The sequence below is a fragment of the Bos grunniens genome, chromosome 18 (assembly GCF_055505025.1).
Source record: "Bos grunniens cultivar Pamir isolate PY7600 chromosome 18, Bosgru_T2T1.0, whole genome shotgun sequence".
Lineage (NCBI taxonomy): Eukaryota > Metazoa > Chordata > Mammalia > Artiodactyla > Bovidae > Bos > Bos grunniens.
The window spans coordinates 42,403,869-42,413,919 of record NC_141182.1 but is presented as its reverse complement, the minus strand read 5'-3'; positions in this window follow the sequence as shown (position 1 = coordinate 42,413,919).

The window sequence follows — 10,051 nt, the reverse complement described above, 5'->3', positions numbered from 1 at the left end:
TCTGTATGCTTACTGTATGATCTTGGAACAAGCTCTTCATTGACACAGTGTCTGCAGCTAGGAGGTGTTGAAGTTAAGATGAGATGTACGAGAACATGCTTTGTAAACTATAAAGCACAGTGCGTGGATATAGTAACTTATTTTGCTCTCTAACTTGTCAGTTGCACCTACTTCTTTGTAATCCCTATAAAGAAGAAATTTCATGTCTCTCCTGGGACTGGGTACAGAGGTACTGTCAATAAACAAACATTGGTCAGTGGGCAGTAGGTGGATGGATGAATTTATATTGGCTGCTTCCAAAGGTGTCTGAGACCCTCATAACAATAGTGCCTTAAAAGGTCACTTAAGGCGCAGAAAATCATTTGGTTGAAGGCATACCTCTCTTTTCTTTTCCTATAGAAGTGAACATGTCTCTACCGTTCTGGTTTCTGTCAAATGCAGGGGTGAAACAGCAAGGGAAAAGAGGAAGAGGCCCATTGCCTGGTTCCCTCAGGGGGCATTTTGCTACCTGAATGTCTCTTTCTTGTGTAATGCCTCTGAAAGCTGTCCTGTTTCTTCCCCTCCCCCCCCAAAGCCCAACAAATACGGTGAATTTGGCAGAAAGTTCCCATTAAGCCACGCATGTGTTGGGCCCCATAGAGGTCACAGGTTAACGGAGCAGGAGTATGGCAGTTCTTATACATAAACTACTCGGGAACTTGAGGAACTAATTAAAAATGACCAAGAATTTAACTTTGGGTCTCACAGTGTGACAGAGCTCAGGACACAAGATTTGAGTTTAGACCTGCCTGCATTTGAATTTTTACTCTTTGAAACTTTGATAAGTAGCCTAACTTTTCTGAGCCTCCTTGTTGGTAAAATAGGTAGGAGTAGTATCTCCCTAATATTATTGTTACCAACATTTAAGCATGTGAATGTTTATTATTATTATCCAGCATGCACCCAAAACACTCAGAAATGGGGGAGATTGCTATGGGTTGGAAGAGTTAGGAAAAATACTATGGCAAAGGAAAAGAAATTGCACCATGAGGCTTCCAGTCTATTTCAGAGGAGCAGAGAATGATCCTGGTCAGTGGGGAAAAAAAAATATTCTTGCTGCCACAGGAGTCAGGGAGGCTGTTTGAGAAGCAAGGGAGAGAATAGACAGAGAAGCCAGGCAACTTGATTCCCAGGACACCAGGTTGAAACACCTGGGGGGAGGGAAAAAAAAAAAAAAAACCCTAGGTAAGAAGAAATTCAACCAGAATTTCAACCAGTTAGTAACTGAAAGTTAAGAGTAGGGTGTAGTGGAGTCAGGGTGGGGAACATTTGTTCTGTCTATTCACTCATTCAACAAAAAATGAGTGGGTGGAGCATCTTTTCTGAACCCTAGGGATATAGTTAAAAAAATGGGTGGAGCATCTTTTCTGAACCCTAAGGATATAGTTTAAAAAAAAACAAAAAAAAACAACCCCTTCTAGAGCTCAGATTCAGTAGGAAGGAGATGGAATATAAATAACATGATAGATGATTCTAAGTGCTGGAGCAAGGAACCTATGGAGTGTTGGTGGAAAGGGGGCTGATTGAAATTTGGTGGTATAGGAAAGCTTCACACTGAAGGTGACATTTGAGCGAAGACTCAAACTGGGTGACTTAGGGACACCAATTAAGAGGCTAACACAAGAATACAGATGAGTAAGAACGATGGTTTAGGTCACAGTGGCTGCTACCAAGCTTTGTGGAGCTGCTGAAAGACCAAGAAGTCTTGCTTACAGGCTGGGTGATAGAGAAAAAGAACAGTTGGAGTGGTTCCAAATTTGGGGACTGGGTAAATACTGAAGCTTCAGTTGACTGTGGTATGCAAATCTGTGCAGAAGTACATTGGATGAGAAAGGAAACTTAGGAATCAGTCTGGGACACATTACGTGTGTGCATGCACCTTAGATGTCTGAGGGGCATCCCAGGTGAGTGGTTGATACATGATTTGGAAGTTCAAGGGAGAGGTCGTGGCCGGAGTTATAAATTTGTTGAGTTATTATCAGCATATAGATGAAATTTAAACTGCGGAACTAGATGTACTTATGAATGGAGTAAATATGTAGAAATGAGAAAAAGCGTCCAAGGACTGAACTCTGAAGCACCTTCTCCACTGAGGTTGAAAAATGAGAAGGAGTCAACAAAGGTGGTAGAAAAGTTGCAACCAATGATGTAGGAAGTAAACCAAAGTGTTGTGTTTTGGAAGCCAAATGAAGGAAGTTTTATAATGAAGAGGGTTAGGGTTAGTTGTACCAAATACAACAGGTACGTGTTGAGAATTTACTTTTCTAACAACATGGAGATTATTGGTGACTTCGAGTCTACCGAGATTGGTTTACATTTGTCTAATAGAGCATTTTGGGGTGTTAGGTCCAAAAGATCTGAGCTTTGGATCCAGGTTCACGCTACTCTTTTTTGTGTGACTTTGGGAAAGCTACTTGATCTGTCTAGACCTTGTTTGTTTTTCCTTTCATCTGTAAATGTGAGGTGATAGTAAATATCGTTTATCCTTATCTCAGATTTCTAATCTAGGGTCAGTCTACCTCTTAAGATATAATCAGAATGACTAGTACTGATTTGAATAATCTATGGAAGTCTCTTTTTATACGGTTCACGAGGTTCTCATGGCAAGTATAGTGGGGTGGTTTGCCGTTTCCTCTTCCAGTGGATCACGCTTTGTCAGAACCCTTCACTACGACCCACCAGTCTTGGGTGGCCCTAAATGGCATGGCTTATAGCTCCTTTGCCATGACAAGGCTGTGATCCACGAAGGGGACATTACTCAGCCAACAAAGCAGAGAATTTACTCTGCCAACAAATGTCCATATAGTAAAGGCTATGGTCTTCCCAGTGGTCATTTATATGGTTGTGAAAGTTGGACCATAAAGAAGCCAGAGCACCAAAGAATTGATTCATTCAAACTGTGGTGCTGGAAAAGATTTCTGAGAGCCCTTTGGAGATCAAATCAGTCAGTTTTAAAGAAATCAACTCTGAATACTCATTGGAAGGACTGATGCTTAAGCTGAAGTTCCAGGATTTTGGTCACCTGATTCGAACCACTGACTCATTGAAAAAGTCCCTGATGCTGAGAAAGATTGAGGGTAGAAGGAGAAGAGGGCATCAGAGGATGAGAAGGCTGGATGGCATCACAAATGCAATGGACTTGAACTTGGGCAAACTTTGGGAGATAATGAAGGACAGAGAGGCCTGTTGTGCTGCAGTCCATGGGGTCGCAAAGAGTCAGACATAACTGGGCAACTCAACAACAACAACAACAGTGGAAAGCTTAGAGTGCCTCTAAGCTGTCTGTAGAGTGTATTGTTATGTTATCATAAGCACAGGTGGCTCCAAGTTTCTACCTCAAGATTCCATGCTGCTGTCTTCCGGGGTTAATTTAGATGTAGACGTATCTGTTTCTTTAATTGTTTTCCTCATGCAAAACTTATAAAATAAAACACAAAACACAATGAGATAAAAACAAAAGAGGAGAAATAGAGGATATTAATATCATACAGGATATTGCATCATAGCAATGCAAAAAAGCTTAAATGTATTATATATTATTTTTCTTAAGAAACTTCCAGTCACTCCATTCAACTTGGCTATCTTCTCTGTTCTTTGCTCTTTTCTTTCAGGAACAAACCCCCTTTGTATTAGTCAGGTTAGGCTAGGATATGCTGTAATAATAAATAACTCTAAGACATCAGGGATTAAGTCAACATGCAGTTCCACTAATAGGTCTTCAAGATGACCTTCCTCAAGATGACCTTCCTTCAAGATGACCTTCCTCAAGATGACCTTCCTCTTCAAGATGACTCAGCAATCCAGGCTTCACTTTCTCAGCATGGGGTCTCCCCAGTTTTTGTAATGGGAGAGGGAGGGTACAGCAACCAAGTCTTGTATCCTAAAGATGGCTGTTACTTTTGCTCCCACCTAATTGGTGTTAATTAACTATAAAGCCACTTCACTTTCAAGGGGGCTGGAAAATGAAGGGGACGTATGGATTATTGGGCTGATATCGCTGTTTCTGCCACATTTCTTCATAATCCTCTCATTTTCATATGCAGAGCAATTCATTTTCCCCAAATTTAGTTTCTAATGTCTTTCTTCAGGCTTTAAACAAAACAGCATCTTTCTGAGCTCTCTCTAGGATGGAGGAAGACGCAAGAGACAGAGTGAGCTAGTTCTTCAGATGAGTTATAATGACCAATGGCCCCGTGCAGATTATAAAGCATCACGATCAGAGAAAACATATCTGTAGCACTTATTCAGTGCCAAGGCTTCACAGGTATTGATGTAATTCATCTTCACAAAAACCCATGAGTCGGGCACCATCACTAGCTCCACATTGCAGATTACAAAACTGAGGTGTATAGAAATTAGTTAATTTTGCTAAGATCATACTGGTACTAAGTGTCAGAGCTGGGACTCACATGCAAGGTGTCTGACCCCAGAATCCGTACTCTTGATCATTAGACTATATTGCCTCTCTGCAGAGTTGAGCACTACACAAATGTGCCTCTTCCCATCCCTCACAAAGCATATGTACCACAGTTCTAAGGCTGGAAACATCCAGACTGTAGCAGCAAGATCCTGGGCAATAAGCCCTACTAATAGGGTTCTCTGCTTTTATGCTTTTGCAGCCCTGCAAAAAGTGCTACTGCAGAGAAGGTGCTCTGGGAAGTGGGTTGTTATGATCGATATTATAGTGTTCACAATATCTGCTTCTTTCCTATCTCTGGCATGTAGAGAATGATGCTTCCTCATCCTTGAAGTTAAGAAGGACCATGTGGTTCATTCTGACCAAAAAAAAAAAAAAAGTGTTAATTCTGGTGAAAGCATTTAAGAACTAACCCTTGCTAGAAAAGAAAGTACTTAGTTCTATGGAGGTAACATCAGATTGAAGCAGACTGTCTTGGACTACCATAAGGAGGTTACCTGTCTCCAAGGGCTCCCTGGGCCTATGGTGGCATTGCAAGAGAAAGAAATAAAATTTCATTTTACTCTTCTGAGGTTCAGAGCTCTTATGTTACTGAAACAAAACTCAACTTACCCTGACTGATACATGCAGTATTTTAAAAATGTGAAGCGGGATAGATTTTGAGGTGGGTTGGATAAGAAGAAGAAAAAATAGGATGAAGATTTTGTTGTCACTTAATCTATCTCTTTCCAGGGCATTTAGAGGCATAAATTACTGTTATCTTAGCAATTGGGTCATTTCCTCTAAGAACCGTTTCCACTCTGTCCTAGAGGCTTCTCAGGGGCAGCGCAGGAGAGAAGCCAGGCATCTGAGGTTATACAGGGTCTTAGAATTCCTATGACATTCCTCTCTGAATGCTTAACGTCCTGCCACTTGGGAAGGGCTTAAAGATCACGTGTGAAAGCTCATTTCTTGCCTCGGAGGCAATATTTTCCTGGTAGGTCATGGAAATTGAAGTTGTCAGTAAAATGTATTCGTTTCATTTTTTAGAGCTTTTCTGGAGAATGGTATGCTATGCTATGCTATGCTAAGTCACTTCAGTCGTGGCCGGCCGTGTGCGACCCCATAGACGGCAGCCCACCAGGCTCCCCCGTCCCTGGGATTCTCCAGGCAAGAACACTGGAGTGGGTTGCCATTTCCTTCTCCAGTGCATGAACGTGAAAAGTGAAAGGGAAGTCGCTCAGTCGTGTCTGACTCTTAGCGACCCCATGGACTGCAGCCCACCAGGCTCCTCCATCCATGGGATTTTACAGGCAAGAGTACTGGAGTGGAGTGCCATTGCCTTCTCCGGGAGAATGGTAACACAGAGTCATTCTTGAGATGCCTCTTATCTCCCATGCTTTTCCCAGTCTTTCAACAGCCACTTCACAGGGCACCATGGGCACCAGGAATGATGATCCCCAAACCTCAGAGATTTGCATTGCTTCAAGTAGTTTAACACAGACTTCATGTAAGATAGAAGGGGAGCTCTCACACACATCTGAGATGGCTTCAGTTCTCTCCGCATTGCTAGATCAGCTTCAGGGTTTGATTTGTAATGTTGGGGAAATCCAGAGTCAGAGGGACCCTTCAGAAGATTAGCAGCATTTTCATGCAAGAGAGGGAAACGAGTCATCTCTGATATTCCCATTGTCTTCCTAGTTACACTCTCTAAGGCCCTCCTCTTCCCTCCCAGTAATGTCCATCGTTTATAATGATTATGGCTCAAAACTCATATTCTAGAAGCCAAACAATCTCTCCCTTTCTCCCCCTAAGAAAACAGCCTTCGGAAGGAAGGGCTGAGTTGCTGCATGGAATGATTTCTCAGGTTTGAGTCCTGGAGTCCTTTCCTTACACACAAAGCATTTGTTCTTTTAAAGGAACCAATATGTTTGTGTAACTGACGTGAAACAAGCTTGACTCCAAAAAGATTTAGCTTAATATCTGCCTATGCATTCCGGGGGCCGGCCGTCCACGGGATGTGCATTAAAGGCCCTGGCGGTGGCACAGCTCGTCACGTATGATATCGGGCACGCAAATGTGACGTGATGCCCATGTACTCTTGAGGGTAATTCGATGTGCCAGCCAGCTCGATGGGCAGAGAAGCTATAAACATAGTTGTCACAAGCAAGAAAGAGCGCTGGGTCGAAGGCAGACTGGAGAAGCAGGCAGCATTGGAACCTGTCTCCGAGCCCTAATGAAAGTGTTAATTAGTGTATTACAGAATTTACAGGGAAAACAGCCTCTCTGCCAGGCCCCTTGGTGACATGCTCTTCATTAACCACTTCTTTCTCTGGCCCTCGCTTCTCCAGCCTCCTTTCCCCATCAAGGCACATCTGGGCAGGAGGGAGACAGTCGGAATTACACTACAGAGGGAGGCTTTCGGGGGGCTTTGCTAAAAAGAGAAGGCCAATAGGGCACACAACTGTCTGATGTTTATAGGAATAAGTACACATTTAATCTACATAATCATTAATCTTTCTTTATGTAAAAATGATTAGTAAATAGGGTTTTTAAGCAACTGTTTAGTTTACACATTGGCATCATAGATTAACTTATTTCTAAAACACTTGATTTTATCACTCTGCCTAATGATTTGTCACATGATTTATTGGGTAATATGATAAATCATGTGCAATTTATTGTTTATCCTATAAAGAGTGCAACAATTCGTTAAACAGTGATGAAACCCAGCCGTCATGCAGGGAAGCCCACCTTGGTCTCTGCTGCAGTCAGTGGGGCGAGCATTTCCCCTTGGATGGGGTGGCCCTTTCTGTGCCCAGGCTCATAGCATGGGGCAGTTAGACTGCGTTTAAATTAAATAGTTTTAGAAAATAATGGTGCAGTCATAATCTTATACTCTAGCCATATTTATTTTATATGGAAAAATAAAGTCTAAAGCCTGATGGGTGTTAAATCCGTGGATTTATTTGTGATAATAAATGTGGCATTCTTTGTTACGAAGGCATTAAACTTAATGGCAATGTTTCATGATACTGCGTGGCAGTTGTGTTTCTCTGTCCCTGGCTACATTTCAGGCCAAAGCACCCTCTGAAAGGTTTTCTGGAACATTTCTGGGTGCTCCCTAAGTTTGAAGGACTTCTTGGTGCATGAGGGCTGAGGACAGAGCCAGTATCAAGGTCTAATGTGGGGTCCTGATTACTGATCTTAAGTCTCCTCCCAGGAACCTGGTGTCAAGAGAGCTGACCACCCCTCTCATTTTGTGGGGAGAGACCCGGGAATACCCAGCTCTCCCCTGGCATTCTACCCTCCTGTCTCTTAGCTCTTTGCTGTCCTTCCTTTCCGTATAAGTGTGTTTTGCCTGTCCTGCCTTCTTCTGGTGAAAGAATCTAATTCTCATTCCTTCACTCTCAGCACCAGTGACCTCCCCAGCTCTCCTGTGACTCAAGAGTGCGTATGTCACCTTAAACCTCAATGGTCAGAGTAGGACATCATCCACTGACCATTTAGATTGTGTGGGTTTGAGCACAGGACCCAAGCGAGACCAAGCAGAGCTGGAATTAATAGAAATAGCCTGAGGAAAGTGCCCAATTGTAGAAGTAAGGGGAACTGCTGGTGGCCACCTTGTCCTCCAAAAGCACAGAGAAAGTGCCCCCTGAGAGTGAAGCCAGCACAGGTAACGCCTGGTGAGACCCAACCCTGTGTTAGTTAGTATATTACATGTTAAGTAGTATATGACCTTGTATGAGCCCCCGGATCCAGCCCTACCAGAAACAAGTTTCCCCTAGGACTTACTTGTTTTTGTGTTCTTTTTTGTTCAAGTCAATTTGGCAGAGATTTTAAATTAAAAATTTCTTTTAAATGAATATACTAGCCCTTCCATAAGACTAAGTGCACATTTTTTCATCAGGAAAGCATATTATAGGGAGAAGGGACATTTCACTCTCTAATTTCCTTTCTCCATCTCTAACAACAGATCACACACTGTGATTTTCTGAGCGCAGCTTTGGCAGAGGTGCCCTGAGACTCTCACCTCACCCAGAATAGTCCCGCCTTGACTTGTTTGACATACTGGACCTCTACGTCAAATTTCACTTTAAAAATAAGGTCAATGATTATAAATCAAAGTATGTGGCACTTATCCAGAATGTGCATGCTTAATCGTGCAGTAGTGTCTGACACTTTGCAACCCCATGGACTGTAGCACACCAATCTCCCTTGTCCATGAGATTCTCTAGGCAAGAGTACTGGAGTGAGTTGCCATTTCCTCCTCCAGGGGATCTTCCTGACCTAGGGATCAAACCATCTTTTCTGTCTCCTTGCATTGGCAGGTGGTACTTTACCACTGAGCCGCCTGGGACAACTGGATAACCACATGCAAAAGAATAAAGTCAGAGACTTCCCTGGTGGGCCAGTGGTCAAGACTCTGTGCTTCCACTAAAGGAGATGCAAGTTCTACTCCTGTTCAGGGAACTAAGATCCCACATGCCAAGCCACACAGCCAAAAAAAGGAAAAAAGAATAAAGTTGACCTCTTTCCTCACAATATACATATCAGATCAGATCAGTGGCTCAGTCGTGTCCGACTCTTTGCGACCCCATGAATCTCAGCACACCAGGCCTCCCTGTCCATCACCAACTCCCGGAGTTCACCCAGACTCACGTCCATCGAGTCAGTGATGCCATCCAGCCATCTCATCCTCTGTCGTCCCCTTCTCCTCTTGCCCCCATATAAGCTCCTGCAAAAAAACGTACATTGTACCTTGTGTATGGCAGATAGTACCAAGCATGACACATTTTTACTTGGAAGGTTCTCAATAAACATAGACTAATTCTATGAATAATCGGAGCGAAATGAATCAATCAGAGTGTGAATGACACGTTTATTAAGTTGTCGAGAGGCTAAGCAGGCCTTTGATAAAGGCTGTGTATTTTCAATGCCCAGGTTGTATGGTAGATTAAAGATGGCTAAAAATTCTTTGTTATTCCTCCATTGAAAGCTAGAGTCTAATTTCCTTTTCCTGAGTCTGGGATGGCCTTAGTGAGATAACCTTTCCTTTTCATCAAAATATTGTGGCAGAAAGGATATTCTAGCCTTTCATCATTAGGTCCTAGAGCACTATAGCTCCTGCCTCGTCTGTTTATAATATTTACCCTGGAGGAAGCCAGGCTACATGGAGGAAGCCCTCATATTCTGAGACCGCCATGCTGTGAGGAAGCCCAACGTCCTGTTTGGGAGGCCGTAGGAGGTGCTGGCCAGCCTCCAGTCATTCTGGCCCAGGCACCAGTCACACGAGTGAAGAAGCCATTGGATGACTCTAGCCCTATCATCTGACTGTAAGCACAGAAGAAACTGGGACCAGGAACCGTCTGGTTAAGAAATAGGGGAGATAATGATATATCTCTGTTTGGTTCAGTGTGGTTTGCTGTAGAGCAATAGACAATGAGAACTGGGAAGAAGCTCCTTTATCACACACACATGCAACATACGCGATTCCCTAGTGTTTTAGGGACTTTGAGGTATGTGATCTCTCATGTTCCTTTAACCTCCAAAACACAATGGCCCCATCGATCCTGAGAGATGAGCATTTCTCTTCCCAGTCTGGCCCACATCCTG